This window comes from Zootoca vivipara, chromosome 1 (genome assembly GCF_965207765.1).
Source record: "Zootoca vivipara chromosome 1, rZooViv2.hap1.1, whole genome shotgun sequence".
Lineage (NCBI taxonomy): Eukaryota > Metazoa > Chordata > Lepidosauria > Squamata > Lacertidae > Zootoca > Zootoca vivipara.
In genome coordinates, this window is record NC_142582.1 from 71401287 (window position 1) to 71418544 (window position 17258).

At 48.6% G+C, this 17258-nt stretch overlaps 1 long non-coding RNA gene across 1 annotated transcript; it reads left to right on the forward strand.

The window, feature by feature from the left end:
- The first annotated feature begins 2143 nt into the window (after positions 1–2143).
- On the forward strand, positions 2144–17250 carry LOC132592701 (uncharacterized). The gene is made up of 3 exons (XR_009558233.2): positions 2144–2292; positions 12673–12818; positions 17174–17250. It is a non-coding gene; the product is annotated as an uncharacterized LOC132592701 (long non-coding RNA).
- The last annotated feature ends 8 nt before the right edge of the window (positions 17251–17258 follow it).

Here is a 17258-nt window from a genome sequence, read left to right on the forward strand (position 1 = left end):
GAAAGATAAGCTATCCTTTCTCGGCGGTGGGCGGTCTCCCCGACGGGTATTTCTAGATGTGTGGGTGCATCAAGGACGACTTCTCCCCAACGCCTCCCTTTTAAGGGATCCGCCGCAAACAAAGCCCAGAGAAACCTTTGCCAGCTCCCGAGAGACGGACGCGCGGTTCAATCAAAGCTACAGCGACTTTCGGGCGTGCGCGCTTCTTTCCTGACAAACAAATGTATTCACTCCGACAAGTGTGTTCCCCCATCCCACTGGTCCTGGTGTTTCTGTCTTTAAGGATGAAGGCGTCGAGGGGACACCCACAAGTGTGTGTGGGGGGGGTTACTATGCGACTAAAACTATTCTGACCCTTCCCCCCCTCCCCATCCCAGACCACGTTACCTGCTTGATGTTGCCTGCAGAGAGAACTCTGCCCCGGTTTCAAAGGAAAGAAGATCTCCACCGTTTTCTCTTAAATCTCGTGGGTTCCTTCGGAACATAACTCACCTTCCCAACTCTCATTGTTTACTCAGGAGAACTATCCAGTCAGTGGATTGTGTCATCAAAGGTGTGAGCAGGGGGTAGCTTCCCTGCCCTTCAGAAAACATTGCTGGTCGAGGGAACACTATTAGCTGCCTGTAGAAAACGTCGTTTTCCCTCGAACTTTGAGGAAAAGGGGACATGTTCGGTGCCGTTGTAAGAAAGGGACCTTAAAGCAAGATGTTGATGATTATTCTAACACCCTCTGGGCCAAAAAGGCGCGATGCGGCCTGGTCTCTGAAAAGGTTGTGTCAGCCCTCTGAAATGAAAAACAGCGCTATGGTCTAGGTCCCATTCATTTCTGTGGGAAGGAGAGATGAGCGAGGGCGCTATTCTTCCATTGAAATAAGCGGCACTTAACTTGGGGCTTAACTTTAAAACGAACGCCCTTCGTTTTAAAAATTGATTAGAGAAAGGTGGGGAGGGGAGAAAAGATAGATAGGAAGGACCCACTGGTCTTCTTTTGAATCGAGCTTGGAAGAAAACCTCCACAAAACATCAACTCAACTCTCACACCTAAGTGTTTGAGGTGTTCAATGATTTGAAATGAAAGTCCACGCGCAGTTTGAATTTCTCTTTCAATTTGTTTTAATTATCGACTTTTAATAACTGGACAGCTTTACACACTTATAAAATAAAATTTAGATCCAGACCCCTCTGAAAGCAGCATTCGCTTGGGTGCGAATATACCGTATAAGCCTCGTCTTCGCCAGTGCTACAACCCAGGTAGCCATCCAAAAGTACAAATTGGATTTTCCCCCTGACTGGAGCCCTTCCATAAACAGAAACCTAGGAACCAAGTGATAAAGGTTGATTTTATTGATAACTGAGCCGTGGGCAGAGTGGGGGTTTTGTGTGTGTGATCTGGAGCCTCAGGTAGAAAGACCCAGGCTTCGACTTTGGACGGTCACTGAGAGTCGGCGGCTCTGCTCCACCTGGTAGCTCTTCTCCAGAACTTTAAAAAACAGTCCAGGGACATCTCTGCGCCCGTGGTGCTGAAGATGCTGCGTCATAATTAAACCTGCGGATTTTCCTGTATACACAGAAGGAAAGAAAAAGGAGAAAAGATCTTCCTTTTGTGCGGGTGAAAGACCGGGGGGGGAAGTGAAGGGCAGTCGTAGTATGAGGATCCAAGAGGAATACAAAGGCAAAAGAACACTCAGAATCACAAATCATCGCTGTGTTGTTTTAAAGAATTGTTATTATTATTATTATTATTATTATTACTGCAAGGGCCGTCCTTTGGACAACACTCCACAGACCAGATATTATGGTAGAGCCGCTTCTATGGATCAGCCAGGAGGACCTTGTTTGATAGTGGGATCTATTTATAATGAAACATATTTCTTTTTCTTTTTCGGGTGGATGGATAGAGGTAGATAGGCAGGCAGGAGCGAACAAGCCAGCATGGCTGGCCCACGTCCGCGTGCGCCTCGCCTCTCAGCCCCTCCAGTGGTCACGGGAAGGTGAATTATCTCCCGGCCCCGGTGAGCTTCTTGTTGTCTAAAATTTCTTATGAGCTCAGCTCTAACTACTGTCCGCCGTGACGTCACCGGGGCAGCCCAGCCAATGGGAGAGGCGCTGGCGCTGATATTAAGGGAAAGTTAGTGCAAAGCCAGGCACCCTCTTTTTTATTGTCGTTGACATTTAAACTGTGTGGCAGATTCTTATGTAGAAATTGGCGATCAAACCTGCCAGTTACCGACTCTCAGAGGCGCAATTGGGAACCCGCGGATCATGAGCCTCTGCCTGCCCTCTGTCTAACAGGTAAACATTTGATGCTCTTTATCCAGGCGTCGGGGGGAGTTGCCGGATTCCTCCTGAAACAATTGCCGCTGCGTTTGTTTCTCCCCTTCCTTCTCTGCCTCGTCTAGATTTCTTTTTCTTCCTTTCGCGTTCTCTCTCTCTCTGACCTCGTTTCCATTACCAAGCCCAGGATCTTTTTTTTTTAAAAAAAAAAGCAAACTCTTATTTCCGCCCCCCCTGCTATCTCCCCCCCCCTCTCAGCCTTGTGCGGAGTGTTAATTACAAGCGGCATAAAAGGGGGTCACGCTGGCTCGTGACCAACTGCCAGGTTCGACGGGGCGCGCACGGAAAGCGCAGTGCCAACAGGTGGGAGGGAGGAAGAGGGCGCGGGGCAAAGAGTTGGGCTTTGGCGTGGCTAGGCAGACGCGAGGCTTGGAGCAGCTCTGACCTCTCCCCGCTTGGACAACCGAGGCGCCTTGTATGGAAACACCGGCTCATGTGCTCGCAGCCACCGGTTTGGAGATGTGTGGGGTGGGTGCGCGGGGGGTGGGTTGAGAGAGGAGGAAGAAGTTGGTCCTTGAACTCGCCCACGGCCTCCAGCCCTCGCTAGGGCGCTCCCGAGTTCAGGCAAGGGAACGAAAGAATGCGGCTCGCATACTTGGGTAGCATTTTCAATCCCCAGACCGTGTGATTTGAGCTTTCCTTGGGAAGACCTAATAATTAACGATTTCCACTGAGGTAGAACGAAAAGGGGCTTCGGATTACGCACGCCCGGCTCGCCTTGAGCTTCTGGGCACTTCAGAAGGGACTCTGCAACTCAGAGACGTCGGGGGAGTTTGGTGCAGACAGATCCTCGGGTCCGGTGGATCTTTCGGGGTTTTGCGGAGTTTAGGGCTGGGTGTTTTTTTTTCTTCTTCCCCCAGTCTGACCCGGAGTCCTGCTGCACTCTCCGGTCAGTTCACTCACGTGCCTGGTAACCACTTGCCAATTGGGGTCTGTTTGTGAACCGGCGCATATCCACATCACTCCCTCCCCGTCCTGGATGGCTCTGCTCGCTGCGACTTCTGTGCTTAGGCGAGCCGGGAGGGGCTGTCCGTTGGGGCACTCACTAACTCTAGGGCGTCCCCACGTTTCCAGCAAGGTAATGTCTCTGCTAGATCATTGTTCCCAGACTGAAGCTGTACCAAGGAAAAAATGAGCGGGAGGGGGTAACGAATCTTTTACTAAGGCAACCTGCGAAGCGCGCTTTTTCGCGCCCGATCCACAAACCACCTCAGCCGAAATCCGAAATCGATACGTCTTCCGCTGGAGTTAAAACTGACGTTCTTTTCTAAGCACAGGTAAATGGGCCCAGTAAGACTTACTCCAGAGTAAAGGAGCTTTGGGGCCTTAGCTGGAAACCTCCGTGTTTTCAAGGCAGTCCCTTAGAAATAGGATTTGTTTCCAGGTGATATGTTTAATGCTAGGCTGTATGTAAACGTATACTGCTAAGTATTCCTGGTTTGCATAAAAATGCAGTCGGTGCATTAAGAAGGGGTGGAGAGAGAGAGAGAGAAGTGCTTTCTATTTTCTGTTGCGCCTGTCATCTGTTGCCGTCGGGTTAACTGTCTCAACCTTTTTGCTTTGGGAACTGCTTCCTGGATCCGCGCGTTTAACTTCCTTTGAGGTTGCGGCGTGGTGATGGTTTTCTTTTCCATTAGGTTGCTCAAACGACTGAAAAGGTGTGCGGAAATACCCTGGTTGGTGCCTGGTGGAGCCTCTCGTTGTGTTTTTGTTTTTGCTTAACTCTGGATGGTTCGTTTGTTAGTGGAAGAGAAAGCAAGGGAAATTGTAGGGTGCATTTAAGTTCAGAAACGCAACTTCAGCCGCACAATCTAAACTCCAATCTTAGGCACCCATTATTTGTAAGGAAAAGTTATGTTTCAACCGGTAGGACTTGCTCCTGAGTAAACAGAGCTTGAACTGCGCCGGGAGAAATCAGCACCGCACTTCCTGAGAAGTAAAACTCTGTATCCTGCGCGCATGGTTGCTTGAGAGTAAATTCAAACGGCTGAAAATAGGGCGTTTAGGATTGCAGCCCAAGGCAGGTAAATTATGTTTTAGATTCTTCCTTCTCCTTCTCCTTCTTTGTACTTAATTAGAAAAAGGGGATTAGTAGGATAATGGCTCTCCCCTCCCTCTCTCTCTTTCTCTCTCTTTTCCATTCACTCTCCTGGATCAAGCCGTAAGACTTCGCCTTCCCAGCCCCTCAGCTCCTACACCAAATCCCTTAAGGTACTTTGGCACCAAAAAAAGGGGGGAGCCCACTTTAATCTCCACCGGTAAATGGACATTCTGGGTGAGTAATAAATCAGACACCCAGCCTCGCAGGTCCTCCTCCCTAATTAGAGATGTTTATTGGAGATTGTGTTTATCCAGCTGTCACGACGAGAAAAAGCTGTGACATAATTACCTCTGACCACATAGTCTTTTATACGCATATCTCGTTGACATCCAGCACCATCGGTTCGCATTAAAAATGACAAGATCAAAATGTTGATTTTCGCAGACGCGATAATATTTCTCCACTTTTACCTTTATTGAATGAGCGTTGGGCCAGTCCATTAAAAAGAACAAAAAACAACAACAACCCCACATTCAACTTTTCCCCTTCAGGATCGTTATTATTTTAAAAAAATATTTTTAATTAAAAAAACCTGAGTGAGGTGGTGTTGGGGAACATAGCAAATTCTTTCCGTCCGTTTTGCCTGCAAACCCACTCCAAAGTGCCTTCGCAAACAGGCACAAGGGGGTGGGGGGAGAGAAACGTGAGGAAGAAAGGATGGTTTAAATTGGCATAGGCTTTTCAGGTGTTGCCTTCCACTCTCTCTCGAATTCCGGTGGTAAAGAGAAAGGCAGCGGGGGAGATGGAGAGAAATAATGGCACTGTTTTCGCTTTGAGGTGAGCGAGTGCTCCTTTCTAGGCGCGCAGTGCCGGGTTGGGTCCGGCGCGAGGTTTTCGGAGTCTGCAGTTCTGAGGCTCTCGCTGCAGTTGTTTCTCTGGCAGCGTTTGTGAAACCATCTGCGTGTTTCTGTTAGGGGGCGATGATAAGCTAAGAATTGCTCTGTAATTGAAAATATATTTTTTGAGGGGGAGTCTGTCTTGACAAATATCAAGGGGGTGAGTCTTTTGATCCTTTCTGCCGCTGTGTTCTCTAGTCGCTAATAAAACTCGCATTGAGCTCCTTAGCGCCTTGATTAACAGGCAGATTAACTGTTACTGGGGTTTGGAACAGCTTGTCCCAATCAATAGTGTTTAAAAAGCCCGTCAGGATGCGCTTTGCCGGCGAGTCCCCGCTCCCTTTCTACTTTTTTTTTGGGGGGGGGGAGACCTTTCCAGCAAGTCCCTTCGAAAAATCTACTAGACCAAGATAAATATCAAACCTTTCCTGGATGAAGGAGGGGAAAAAACATGGATGTTGCCTTTTCTTTCAGAGTCCATAAATTGAGTCCTTTTCTTGTCCCCTCCCCTTCGCCTTTTTTTTTTTAATCCTTCCACACAAAAGGTTGCGCCTTCTTGCAAAACGCCCGACGTAAAAGAGGTTAAATCGATTCCAAACTTTTTGCAGATTGCTCCTAAACTCGCCAAAGCTCCATTTAACTCAATGTCCGGCGCATTAGAGGTTTCAAGCGCTCTTTCTCCATATCCGACTCGGCATTCGGTGTCCGCGAGGCAAACGCATTGTAGTCTAACACGTCAGGGTTTGTGTATCTCTTCAGTGGGAGACTGAAGTGGACAAGAGGACTTTAAGCATTTTTCTGGGTATTAAAAAAAGGAGGTTCGCGAGCCAGATATTAATACAACAAGACGATCCAGGAGCACTGAACTGTGCGACTCCTGTTCCTAAGGAAGCGGAGAAGGGGAGAAGGGGAGATTTTTTTATTATTATTTGTCCCTGACAAATAAATACCTACTTCTGCAATCAATGGCAGTATCGGGAGAATGAATCTAATTTAGTCACATTTCCTTGATATGTTTGCTTTCTGTGAAAAAGTAGTAGAGATGTTTGCTGTTTCTTTTAAGGGGGTGTAAGGGTTTGGGTTTTTTTTAAACTGCAAAGGATTATAATTTTTCAGTTGTAATTCTCTCATCTTAATATTAACTTTCCGAGTGTGATTTTGAATCCACTTACTAAACATCTGTGCCCTTCACACAGGCGCGCGCGCACACACACAATATTCCAATTCAAGGTAAAGAGAAGTTTAATCCAAAGGCAGAGTGACTAACGTACCTCACACGGGTACATAAGGCGAGGGAGAATTCATCCTATTCTCCCCATTCCGTCCCAAAAAGAAAAGAAAAAGAAAAGATATAAACCGGAATCCCTCAAGTTATTTCCCACCGCAGGAGTATTCCTAACTGCTCAAGACATTTCTGATCACTCCACTCTGAATCCACCAGACGCTCAGAAGAATGAGCCAGACTCTGTTGTAGTAAAAACAGGAAGTGGCACCTTCGAAATAAAGCCTAACAGACGGACCGAGGCATAAGCTTTGGTGGTGCAGATCCCTCTTCCTCAGAGGCAGGAAGTGTTATCCTCAGTTAGCACTCAGTTTACAGACAAACACGTCGTGCATCAGACTCCGTTGGCTCCCCTCCACACAGAGCTTATGCCACAATAAATCTGTTTGGCTTTCAGATGCCACAAGACTCTTCGTTGCTGTTGCTGCTCGTCTGGTGTTCGTTCTTGCCAAGTTAGAAAAGGTGCAAGCTGCCATCCTAGGTGCGCATCTTTGGGGAGTAAATAAGCTCCTCCCCCCATCTATCCACGATGACATTTCCGAATCTACGTGGAGAGCACGTGTCTACTTAGAAATCCACTTGGGATCCGGACCCTTGCTTCTCAAGTCCTCTGCTGTGGCGATCCCTCCAGCTCTGGTGGGCAAGGTGCTAAGGTGCCAACCTGGTGAAGCATCAAATGCATTTGATTCTCTGTCCAGCTTTTATTTTCCCTCCTGTGGTCAAGAGAAATCCCTGGAGAAAAGGGCCATTTCTTTCCCCCCGCAGCCAGTCTACCCTGGCGCGTTCATTCCTCATTTCCATTTCACATGCAAAACTGGTGGGGGTAATCATCCCTTACCCCCCCCCCCCAAGAAGGACGCTTGAGCTTGCCACCCCACTCGCGACCGCATCCCCCCTTGCTCCATCGTGTGCCTGCCACTTTAAGCAAGTTAATTCTCAAGTTCAAAGCTGCTGACAAAAGACTATAAAAAAGTAACAGGGCAGAGGAGTTTGGGGTTTCTCCTGTTTTGTTTACGCCTGTTTATATATATCTGGGGGAATCCAGAACGTGCTTTTTTTAAAAAACGAAAAGAAAACACCAACTTGGGGTGTTGTATAAAAAACAAAACAAAACAGAGCAACCTAGAGTTAAAATGGCGCCCTTCGAGTTGTGGCTCAACTTGGCAAGGACTCCCCCCCCCCCCCCCCGGTCGTTGGAGAGCAGGTAGGCCTACTACGTATTTCAAAGGCTCCCGGGGTTATCGCTGGCAGCGCTCGCCCCCAGACGCTGCTTGCGAGAGCAAGCTGAGCCTGCCCTGAGCTCGGCAAAGGGCATCTCTTCCCTGGCAGACGTGTGCTCTCGCTGCACGTGAGAACCTGCTCCCCTCGCCCGGATCTCCCACACGTGCGCCTTCTTCCATCTCAATTCTCCCAGCCGGATCCGAAGCAGGCTTCTTCCTTCCACGGCGCCTACTCCTAAGCAAGCGCGCCTGGTCCCATTTCCCCCCCTCTGCCCCGCCTCCTTTACTCTACTCCAGGACTCATTCCAAGTTGTGCTTTTTTTCTCACACAATTTTTACACTTTTCTCCCTGGCTCTTTAAAACACACACACACACACACACACACACACACACACACACACTTCGCCCGGCCCGGCCCTGCTCTGCCCCTCCTCCCCTTTTCTCGCCTTTCCACGTCTTCGCAGAAATCCCACTTTCTTTTCTCACACCCCCATTCTACACGCCTTGTCCTCTTCCTCTCCTCTTTCTCTTTCACACATGCACATTGTCATACAGGCCCTCCGCTTCGCTCCTGTCTTCCTCCTCCCTCCCTCCCTCTCCCCGCCCCTCCTTCCCTTTCAACTTTTGCTTTCCTTGCTTCGGAGGCTCCCTCGCCCGCCCTCGGCCTCCCGTCTCCAACGTCCTGATAAATCAGCAGCAAAGCGAGGCACCCAATCTTTTTCTTCTTCACCTTTTGTGGCACTTTTTTCTCTCTCCTCCCCCCTTCTTCTTTTCTTCCCAGACTTACTTCCTCTCTCCTTCATTCCCATCTCTGCAATGACGTCAGATTATTCACCATTTCCCTCCCCTCATTACCCCCCCAGTTAAAAAACAAACAAAACAAAACTAGCGGGGGGGGTGGAGAGGGAAGGGGCACAAGGCCCACTGTGCCCTGGGGGAAATAGCAACAAGATTACGGCTTCTTTATTCTGAAGGAGCAGCATATAAAGAGGTGGTAATCCAAACGAAAGCTAATTGAATGGTTGTAAAAATGAAATTTGCCTGAAGATCTGGACCTGTCCGTCCGTCCCCTAAAAACAAGCGTCATGAGTTCTTCATTTTATTCTATTTTCCCCAGCTTTCTACCCTGCTGTTTTGCCCTTTTTTGCGTTTCCACTTGATGGAATTATTTTTTTAAAAAAAGTTTGTTGGACAAAAAAAGAGAGAAAAGATTCGTCTGATTTTCAGAGGACTAGAAGCCACATTAAACAAAACAAAAATCCCCAGGATCTCGGGGATTATTTTTATTATTCTTATTCTCTCTGCGATTTTTTTTAAGAGGGAGAGTTTTGTTAGACGAACGGAAGAAAAGAAAAGAAAAAAAGTTTTTGCAGAGGACTAACTTGAAGGAGCGGGGTCCTTTCAAGACACTTTGCTAAACTATCCCGCAGCGGCAACTCTTTGCGGTGAAACCCGCGAGGCAAGCGAGACATTGGCTTGGTAATCTATGTTTTCTTCCCATTTTGATCTCTCTGCAAAGATCTCCTTTGGCGCACTTTGAAAAAGCTTGCGCCCGCTGAAGTCAACAGCTAAATTCCCATGGAGTTGAATGGAGCAGGACTGCCGTGTAAGATTTAGCCATTGATAGCGGGGACTTTGCAGAAATTAGCAGGGTTCCAATGTATGGGAGACACTTCAAAAATAATAACAGTAGGGCAAAATGAAAGGATAATAAATTTAAACACAGAACTAAAATCGTCCAAACACCACACACACAGAGCCCTATACCTCTATCAGTAGCAGCATCCTAGCTAAGAGAATTCTCAAGTTTCCTACCTACCTTTTAAGGGGAATCCTATTAGAATGTCCCCGTGTGGTTGTTTTTTTCACCCCAGCTTTCCATCATAGTTATTCGGCTCCGATTACATTGAAATAAAAAGGATATTTCCAGCAAGGGTGGAGGGGGGGTGCAGTTCGCTTTAGGCCTGAACTATTGTAGCTGGAGGTAAATGATTTGTCCAGCCCACCGGATCTCTTTCCTTCAGCAAACTGAAGTGGCCTGGGTTATCGATGCGGACTGCAATGTGGGATAGAGAAACACATAAAGGGGGGGGGGGTAATGCCCGGGTGGGGAAAAATCTGGATCAGCAAAGGAAAGAAGAAAGAGAGGGAGGGAGGAGGGAGGGAGGACAGAGAGAGAGAGAGAGAGAGAGAGAGAGAGAGAGAGAGAGAGAGAGAGAGAGAGAGAGAGAGAGAGAGACTGGTCTTCTTGAGTGGCGTTTGCAGAAGAATGTTTCAACCCTCCCAGCTAGGCTGGGCAATTCTCTCTGACTCTTTCCCATTTGCTGCAAAAAAAGGCACCAAAAACTTTGGAACCGGAGGCCTGAAAAAAAGAGGGGACCGAGGAGAAAGTCCTGATTTTAACAGCCTTTCTTTGCTGCAGAATCCTCTCTCTCCCCTAAAAAAGAAAAAAAAGAAAATAGAAAATAGAAAGCAAGATGCATAAAAGCGCAGCCACACATATTAGTGGTAATCAGCATCAAGGCAAATTGGCACAAGAAGGAAGGAGTTTGCAAGAAGATGAAGAAGGAGGGAGAGAGGGAGGGGGACACCGAGAGCGAGAGAGAGATCCACACGCATCCCAGAGAGGAATCGCCCGGTAGTCTCTTAAGAGCCCATTTTGTGCTATTAGGGGCCGCGGTAGCTTCTCTGCAGGGCTGGAGATGACAGTGCATGACGGCCTGGCAGCCCATTATCCAGCTCCTATTGAGGCGTCCTTTCACTCCCATGCAAACTCCTTGGCAGAGTCGTTTGTCTCCTCATTGTACTTTATTGAAGAATGCAATGGTTGTCAGGGCCCTCATTCAATCGCCAGCCACTTTATTGATGAGCTCTGACTTTTAGCACTTTTCACATGTCAAGAGAAGTCAAGTGTATGCGGGGCTACGACTTCATTTTATGCTTGGCGCGTTCGTGTCCCACCCACCCCCACCAGAAACCCTCCCCCACTTTTTTGCCTCTTGGAATTCCTGGTGCTTTTTGCCTCCTTTCCTCCTCCTCCCCCCCCCCGTCGCCTCCCTGCCCACTCCCTCTCTCCTCCTTTCCCCCTCCCTCTTTGTGCAGAAGTTCATCTCCCCTACCCCTCCCCACTCCCCGCCTCTCAGACCACTCGCCATAAACGATCGGAACACCCTGAGCTCAAACTGGTGCTGCCAGTGTCACCTTAAATGCAGGCGCGGAGGGGTTGCTTTGGAGTGTACTGAGGTGTGTCTTAATACTCCGCCATTCAACAAATGAACTTGTGGTGGTGTGTGGTCAGAGAAGCAAAGTCATTTGCTTTCCTTCGGCCCCTGATTTCCCTGGCAGGAGAGAAAGAGAGGGAGGGAGGGAGAATCGCCCTGCGCACATGAGTGAGCTAAATCTGGTGAGAGCAACACGCAACCCCCCCTCTCCAACACACACACACACAAGCCGACCCTTGTGGTGGAGATATTTTAGCACTCCTCCCTCCTCTCTTTCTCCCCCTCCTTGGAGTGTCTGCTAGAGAGAGGTGGGGGGGGGGAGAGAGAAACACAACAGCACTTAGTCAACAAACGGCACGTGGAAGAAGTTTGGGTGTTTGGGAAAGGACTCTTCAGGCCCCTTCACGAAAGTCCTCAATACACAAAGTAAAGTGTGTATTTGCTCTGCACTTTCCAGGCAGCGGGGAGAGAGAGAGAGTTTCCTTTCTCCATCACATTTGGAGGAGAGAGGAAAGGGGGGGAGAGGAAAGGAGGGGGGAGGGGAGGGGGAAATACTCACACACCCAACTGTGGACTTGGCTACCTCCAGGCGATTCCCAGTTGACAAAGCGCCTGTCTCCCAAATATTTATGTCGTTACCATTTGAATGTTATTTTTTCCTTATCTCCATTGTCTGCTGGGAGCGAACTGTTTAAATGCAAATGGTCCCCCCCCCCACTTTTTGTCTCTCCCATCCCACCCCTCAAACACACACACACACACACACCCGCAGAAACCTAGATCGCCTTGGAAAGCAAAGGGCAGTCCTAGTTTTTATTTTTCCGAAAGACGTTATTTATTTACTCACTCCAGGCCCTATCTCGGAGGAAATGGGGCGAACAGAGGGGATCTCTGAGGTGGGGAAGGAGGCAGAGGCAAAAAATAAAAATAAAAGTTCAGCCGGGAGACATGACTGAACCCTAACAAGGAAAACATTGTGCCCCCCCCCAAAAAAACACGAAACCAGCAGCGGAGGGTGCCTGTCCGCTCACCGTGCGTCCCGGAGCCTCGCATTTGAGCCCAGGGATGGTGGAAAAGGAACTCAGGGCAAAGAGTGCTGGAGATGGGGGGGCGAGTGTACGGGGGAGAGAGAGAGGTCGGCGGAATCTAAGCGAGGAGGAGCGGGGAGCTGGGGGGGAGCAGGAGAGAGAGAGAGAAGAGAGAGAGAGAGAAGCCAGTGCATTCATATTCAAACAAATGGGCCAATTGAACCAGGCAGTGCGAGTGAGCGTCCAATCGGCAGCTAGGAGGCAATGGCGTTGCTTTGCATAAAGCAATATTTTGTGTGGGAGCGAGCGGAGCATTTGCATGCGTGGAGTGATTAGTGGGTTTGAAAAGCGAGCCCTGGCTCAGCCTCATTTCCCGCTCTGGTTCAGGCGCAGGGAGGAAGTGTTTTGCTGGAAGATGATGACAGAGGTCAGGCTTTGCTAATGGGCCAGTGGGGAGCAGGGGAGGCGAGGCAGAGACCAGGCGCACACATACATTAATACACTTGAACCATCACCAATCAGCATAGGTGTGCTCTGTCTCTCCCTCTCTCCCTCCCTTTCTCCCCCCTACTTCGCTCACATCCTCTTTCTTTCTCCCTCTCCAGTCAGTGACAGCCCATTTTATTGTCAATCTCTGTCTCCTTCCCAGGAACTCAAGATCACACAACCAGCAGCTTCAGTGGAGAAAAACTCTTTTACTGGCAACCCTTTTTAAGGCACCATCATTTCAAATCAGGGGCGCTTTTTAAAACTATTGACAGGAGCTTTGACAACAAGACAGGATGCCTCAGAAAGGTGAGTCTGCTCGTTTCTTCTCCTTGCTTCAGTTCATTTTAATATTTAGACAGGTCTCTCCCTCCCCCCTTTATCCCTCTCCCCCCCCCCCCGTTTCGCTCACATACACACCATTTCTTACATTCCGGGAAAGGATCTTAGGCGAGATGCCACTCTCAAAGGCTTCCAAACTTTGTCCTTTTCGCTCCAGCCTTCTTTCTCCTCTTCTTCTTTCTCCTCCTCCTCCTCCTTCATGGACCGACCCCCGCTCCTGTTTTCTGGGAAAACATCTCTCTCTCTCTTTGGATAGCAACAGCAGCAGACTCGCACGGCCTTTCTGCTAGACAGAGCCCCACGAAAGGGTTGCTCCGTTTGGCACAGTGCGATAGGGACGCCCAAAGCTGTAGGGATCATCTGAGCGCACACACACACACACGAGAATGCATCACACCTGGTTCCTATGAGGGGCATTTGTTGTTGCAGTTGTTGTGAAGAAGGCGTTATGGACCACACGGCGTTGCTTGGCCACTTGCTTTCTTGGGAAGCTGGGTCGATCCAAGCTCAATGTCTTCCCCCCCCCCGCTTCTTTTTCCTGGTTGCTTTGTATCTCCGTCAAGCTGAAGCTCTGTGTGCGTATGCGCGTGTGTGTTGATGAGGGACTTTCGTTTAGGCAAATCTCGCTTCTCCCTTTATTTATGTCTATATATCTCTTTTTTCCCTCGAACTAACCGGCCTTAAGGAAATGGGGAAGAGAGAGACACGCGGGCCGGCGGGAGGGGGGGACGGACGACGACACACAGAGTCACATTCTAGGCCAAGTCAGGTCTCAGTAGTTGTATCCGGGAAGGTCTGAGCGGAGCTGAAGGACTGTCACTCTCAATCAAGCAGCCGCGAGATCTCCCCAAACTTGTCCACGACGAGACTGGGAATGTGCAGAACTTTCTAACTTGATCACTACCTGGTTCGAAGTACAAACTGTTTAAACAAAAACAGCCACAAAAAATAACATTTCTCTCTCTGCGCTCTTTGTCACTCGCCCCCCACCCTACAGCACTTCACTCAAATCTCCGAGATCGTTTAAGTCTCCCGAGTTTAGCGCTCCAAAGAATCTGCGATCAAAAGCTCCCCCCACCCCATTCGCCACAAGTTTCTAAGCTAGAGAATGTTGTCTGCTTCCTTTTCAAGTAGCAATTTTTGTTGTTGCTGCTGCTGTTGTTTTGGTTTGTTTTTGGATTTTCGAAATCTCATTTCCTTGTTAGGTGGATGTTTTGAAGTTTCGCCCAGACTCGCGGAAAATGCAGGGCAACCCCATAAAAAGTTCATTCCCCACCTCCTCGATTCTTCAGAGTTTCCACCTCTACCGCCATATATTGAGGCTGAGATTTTACGCACACTTTAACGTGAGAATAAATGTCACTGAAACAAAAAGCATTTCTGAGTGAACTTGCATAGGCAAGGGCTGCACAAGTGATCGCTTCAGGAGTGCAAGAATAAACTTATGTCTGTTTTCTTTAACTCTCTTTAAACTAATCTAACTGGGGGGAGGGAATAATAAAGCACTGGCGTCTTCAAATCAGGGGTTTAAAATAAGAGGGGAGAAACTCCTGATGCGACCAGGCTTACAAATAAACTTTTCAGGCCCAGTCGAGAGCACCGAGCAGTTCCTTCTAGAAAGTGAAGCCATTCATTATGGCTGGAGGCTGAGCGTCTTTATAGGCCTAAAATAATAATTGTGGTCTTTGGCAATAAATTTTTATAGCCGGTGACCTTTAGCAAACGTCTCCACGCCAATGGATTAGCGTTTATCTTTTGCTTATTCGGCCCGGGATTGTAAACGTTTGTCATCTTAATAGCTAATTATGTTTGCCGCGGAGGGGAGGATCAAATCTCAAAGACGATCAGATTAGATCCAGATTTGGAGATTTAAATAGGAATTTGCAGATTAGGCCTAGCCGGGACATAGGGAGACGTTGCGTTTCGCGTAGGGTTTGTAAACTCACCGGGAAATTCGGTCGAGGCTGCTCTCTGCCTACCTGCATCTCTTTGTGAATAATTTCATTTTAAAAAAATCAGTAAAAAGGAGCTACTTTCTGCCAAAGGGGGGAACTCCACCATTATCGCGCTTCCGGGTGGGGGAAGGGAAGAAGGGTCGGTTTTGCTGGTGGGTTGCAGAGCTCAGTCCACCTTGTAATTAAAATAGCTCAAAAGCCCAAATCTCTCTCTCTCTCTCTCTTTTTATCTCTTCACTCCCACCCACCCCAATTTTGCTATCACGGATTCGTCAGAATAACGCCTTGGTTTGTTTGTTGGTGCCTGAAACCAACTAGCCGTCTTTGTTTGTTAACATCCAAATAAGTGCCAAAGTGAGTTCCTTAAAATAAATTTCGCCAGTTGGTATAGTAGAGACTGGGAAGTGTTCACAATAACAGTCCCCCCCGCGCCTGTACGAAAATCTCTCTCTCTCCCTCTCGTTGCTTCTCACGCTTCGGCGTCTTTCTGTCTTGGAGCGGTTGTCCTGCGTGCAAGCGTGTGTCCCGGCAGACGTGTTTGGTGTGTTAAAGGGGTGCCTTCTGGAAACTCTGGGCGACTGGAGGCACCGGCTTCTCCCGGAGAAGGGTCCAGGGCGCTTGGCTCGGCTGCTAATCAGGTGCCTCTCCAAAGAGGAGTAAATATTTACCACCGCGCGCCTCATTCACGCTGCGAGAGGAGTCCTTGTTCCATGTTGATTTTATTTTCCCCCCTTTTAATGGAACGTAGATGGCTTTGGGGAAAAGGCACTTTAAAAAATCATACCGGAGTCATTTTGGACCCGGAAGAAGAGGCCTCTTTTTCTATGTAGAAATAATAAAATTAATATTCATTATAGCCTGGAAAGAGAAGAGATTTTTTTAAAGCTTCCAAAAAAATAAAGGGGGGAGGTTTCGGGGGCGAATAAAATGAAGGCTGCCACTATTTCATTATTTTACCTCCTCTCTCTCTCTCTCTCTCTCTGTCTTCTCCCCCTTCTTTTTTTAAAAGCAAAACCTCTTGAATAGGTTCTTTATTGTAATTGTCTCACCCCAATTGAGCACCCCACTGCGCTGTTGTATCTTTTTACAACCCCTAACAACTCACACCAGTAACATAATTACCTCCAGATATTTATAACGAGAAATTACTTTTCTATTTTCCCCCTGCTAGGCTGGGAACCTAAAAAGAAAGACCTGGGACCCAATAAATAAATACATGCAACACAGAACATCAAGAACTGCAGAACTTCTTTTGTTGTCGCATTATTCCTCGTCTTATTTCTCAAAAGGCCGATTTAAAAACAAAAACAACCCAAGGCAGGGCTTGGGGCTGGCCAGGCTGCGTGGGTCAAGGCGGGCCCTACAGAAGGGAGGAGGAAGGCCGCTGTGTGTCTCTCCCCCCCCCCCGCCCGCTCCTTTGTAAGTTGGAGGGGTTGTTGGGAACGCGGAGTTGGGAGGCTGCGCCGCGGCCCGTTCCGGAGGAGGCTGCCTGGCTGGGGTCTTGCGCTCGGCGTTTGGGTAGGGGAGTAAAATGGAGGCCATTGTTCGCCTTCTGGAGGCTTTGTACTCCCAGCCCTCACCCCCTCCTGGCCTTACTTTTTAAAGCACTGAGGCGAGGTAGACAGCGTGTGTCACAGTACAGTGAAAAAGGGGAAGATCTAAAGACCAAAAAAGAAGTTAATCACAATAAGTGGATTTCTCTCTTTCCCCCACCAGCGCCTCCCCACTTCTTTCTCCCTCTTCGGGTTTTGTTTTTTAAGGATGGTTAGTAGTGCCCCTAAAAGAATCATCACAGTGAAGTGACTCCCAAACATGTGTGGTTTAAAAAGGAAAAGTGCACCAGCACAATCGCCCACCCAGACCCCATACAACAGATTTGGATTTGCCCATAAGCAACCTGGAAAGGTTGCAGCGGGGGTGGGGTGACCCAGGGGGAGAAAGTGCCAACAAACTCTGCTGGCCACCTCTTTTCAGAGAAAGGGTCCTTTGGCCCCAAAGTGCAGCCCGAGACAAGCGCAAGGACGCCACGCCGGCTCCCTTCAGCGAAACCAAGCCCAACCAAAGTCGAGGTCCTGTTTGTAAATACGGACACAAAAGGTGTCACAGATCAGAACTCTTTCCTATGGACAGGAGGCGCTCCAGTAAGGCGTGCTGGGAAAAACTTGGGTATCTTCTCTCTCTCTCTCTCTCTCTCTTTCTCTCTCTCTCTCTGTGTGTGTGTTGCTGAATCTGTTGAACTGCCTTTCTCTTCCCACCCCCACCTCCAAATGCGAGGCGGCTATGACTGGGGGTGGGGTGGGGGAGGTAAGGGAACGCAAATGTAAAAGTGCTTAATATACTTTTAATATACTTTTCCCCTCATCCTAGCGGGAAGACTTTAACAAGCGCTACGCAGATGTGCGAGTCGTTAAATCGCCAGAGAGGAGAGTCCGCTCATAAATCAGGCAAGTTG